Source organism: Hipposideros armiger, unplaced genomic scaffold, assembly GCF_001890085.2.
Source record: "Hipposideros armiger isolate ML-2016 unplaced genomic scaffold, ASM189008v1 scaffold_26, whole genome shotgun sequence".
NCBI lineage: Eukaryota > Metazoa > Chordata > Mammalia > Chiroptera > Hipposideridae > Hipposideros > Hipposideros armiger.
The window spans coordinates 1,957,467-1,961,151 of NW_017731376.1; positions in this window are offsets into that span (position 1 = coordinate 1,957,467).

The window sequence follows — 3,685 nt, forward strand, 5'->3', positions numbered from 1 at the left end:
TGGTGGTCAGGCCTCTACACTGTCCATGAAGTGGTCTCCCTAACAAGACCTGAGTCCATCTGGCCCCCTAAAAAATATGTATAACATTATTGATTATATTCCCCAAACTGTCTTTTCTATCCCTGAGGCCATATTGTAGTTACCAATTTATGCTGTCTCGTCCCTTCCCCTTCTCCCTCATCCCCACCCCCATCATCAGTTTTTCACAAGTGTCATTTTAATATTCTACTTTATGTAACCCAATATATCTCAATTATTATCACTGCAACATGGAATCAATATAAAAATTGCCTATGAGATATTTTACACTCTTTTTTTCATACAAAATCAACAAAATTCAGTTGGTATTTTACATCAAAAGCACATCTCCATTCAGACACTAAATTTTTAATAATTAATGTGAAATGTGGGTCTACCAAAGCAATAAAGTTGTCTTTAATGGAAAAATATTTTACACTGCTTCAGTTTTTGAAGTAAAATTTGAGATTCAGTACTTCTGTCTGTCCCGTCACATTTTCAAGTGCTCACTATCCCTGCAAGGCTGGAGGAGGGGGAGGAGGAGGCGGCAGTGAACGAAAGAAGAAATTCACCCTTTTTCCTGCCTCACTACTTGAGCTAGGACATCTCATCACACCTTCTCCTGCCCTCGGACTGGAACTTACACCATTGGCTTCCCTGGTTCTCAAGCCTCTGGACTTAGACTGAGCTACACCACCAACTTTCCTGGGTGTCCAGCTTGCAGATGGCCGACTATGGAATGTTTTAGTCTCCATAATCATGTGAGCCAATCCCCTCATAATAAATCTTCAAATAATATTGTTTCTCTGGAGATCCCTGACTAATACACTACTATATTGGACAGCACAAAACAAACACATTCCCAGCCTACAGAAGTTTCTGGTAAATGCTAGATCCAAAGTCATCTCTATCCTGGCTCTGTCACCAACTAAGTGGCCTTGAACAAATCATTGGCCTCTCTGGACCTCGCTTTCCTCGTCTGTAAAATAAGGGCATTGAACTACATGATCTTTGAGACCCCTTCTCATCTATAATTTTGTATTTCTAAAATCTCCCCCAATCCCTTGGTCTCCCCTAATTTCCAGAAAGGAAAGCAGAAACTCTCTGTTTATCCCTACACTATCAATTCTGTTCTACAATCTCTTATGAAGCATCAACTGTGTGTGAAGACCTGAAGATACAGACATAAATACGTGAATCGCCCTGCTCACAGTTGAATGATGTAATTCACTATAGCACATATAGAACAAGCGATGCTCAAACTATGAACAATCTCTGTGATAACACTTCGAACAGCGCAATAGCTCCACAGAGTTCACAAAATTATTGTTTTATTTTAACAAATTCAGTGAAAAATCAGTTAAACCATGTGTTTGGCACCACCAAACACAATAACGAGTATATTGGACTTTTTTCATTTTGAACCTATGCTCTGGGCTTTACTTAGCCATACCCTAACTAGCTAAGGAAAATACTATCAAAGATGCCAAAACACTTATGTCCTTTTCTGAGATGTGCTTTATCAGGTCTATCAGGGCTAGGAGCTGTGTGTCCAGACCTGTTCACCAGGGACTTTCCTGAGAACAGCAAGTTCTTTTGCCAACATTTGCCAGGCAGATACCAGCCTGTGAGTTGAAAGTTTGCATAAAGCAATTTTCAGCTGAGGCAAAGCGTTCAGAGACCCCACTGGCATAGTCGGCAGTATCTCTTTCAACTCACCTGGTCTAAATGCTGCCCATGGTCCACAAAATAATCCACCTCAACCTCAACTACTGAGACTTACAATTCACCTTTTCCACTTCAACTCTTTACAATTTGGAACCCATGCTGGTTTCATTTGCTAATGGTGGCCACTGCCCTGTCCCTACAAAGTCTGTCACTGAAGGCCAGACAGCTAGAAATTTCCCTGAACCCTGATGTATAAAGCTATTTAGTGTTTATTAGGACTCTAAAGCATTTATTTCTGCCCCACATAGAAACTATCCTCTGCAATAAAGTGGGAAAACTCCTCAAAAGAAATGATTTGATGATCTAGCTGGCAAAACATAACAATGATTAAAATGGAGGCAAAGAATCCATATGTAGCTATTACCTTAATGATTAAAACATGCAGCGTATTAATTTAAATCTGACAGTGGGCCCTTTTGTGGGAGGACAACTCATATGTAATGTCTTACTCCAGCTGAAAAGACTCATCCCATGACAAGCCTGGCTCCCCATTTCTTTTGTTACTGCAAATTCATTGGTACAATCCAAAATGATTAAAGCCATAGAGATTGAATCGCAGACAAAGAACTTCAGACTGGACAAGGGATGAGAAAATAAAACTTCAACTGAGTATAAGACTCAAGGGACTAAGGATCAAAACATTCAAGTTTGTTGTTTTTTTCTTAGAAGCTGGAAAAGCCAACTTTCTAGTTTATAAAATGGTAGAAAAAATAATTGACATAATCTATTAATACACTAACACTTTCTCTGTAGGAGGCATTCTTCCAGGGTCCCTAAAAGAGAACCCTTAAAATCATGTAAGTATTGTCCGTAGAATGTCAGATGTATAAGAAAATGAATGAAACAAAGATTTCTGAGTCCAGTTCTCTTTGCCCATAGCTACTCATATTAAACTGGAGAAATTTTTTGAATTTGATTACTGGGATGATTATTAGCAAAATAGCATCTAAAATTTAATCATAAAACACAACAGACCCAAATTAACATCCCACAAAATTACAGGAAAATAAAAGAAAAAATTTTTCAAATTGCCTCCATATACATAACCCATGAAAAAGAAAATTTTCCCATCATAACTAATCCTTTGCACAAATCTAAAGCAAGTAATTCAAACCTCCACTGTCACTCAAAAAGCAAGGCGAGTCTTTTCTATTGCTAATATTCTGCATCTAATTTTAAAAATCCACCTTGAACCACATCACAGTCACCAGAGTTGAGCCGTGTTCTTTTTTCTCTTAAGTTATAACTAATATATTAAAGCAAACTATGCCCTTAGGTGATGTTAGGTTAGCCCACAGAGGAGATTCCTGCCCCTGCTGTTACACATCTTTCACACTCTATCCATTCCCAGGGGACCCTCTTGATCTAACTCATGAAACAGATCAGTCGTTATAGATCAGTTGAGGGGCACAATTCTTAGGATACATTTCAGTGCTTCATAAAAACAAAAGTGGCTCATATTGAAATAGATCATATTTTAACCAAATGGGGAATTTCATTCTGATATTCCACTGGTAGACAGCCATCCTGTCAATAAAAAGACAATCAAATGCTATATGAATTTTCCCCACTTAATTATGGATGGGTTTTTCTTAAGTCAAAATAAGCTTATTTTCAGTAATAAAAATACTCAAAGAAAAATTCAAATGGATGGTGTCTAAAGCCACACACTCAGTCTGTGTGTTGACACGAGAGTTGCATTGCCTACCAAGACAAGGAGAGGAATTAATGGTGATACCACAATGAGTAGATTTTATTTATACAGATGGGGCCTATTTTGGGTTAATTTCTTCTGCCTGGGCAAAGCTGGCAATAGGATATTGATGCCTAAGAATAATGTTTAAGGCAAAATCTTGGTATTTTTAAATGTATTCTTTCATTGAAATCTTTCTTTGTAACCTGTTGTTTAACATGTTTTACAATGCATTTATTATATCAT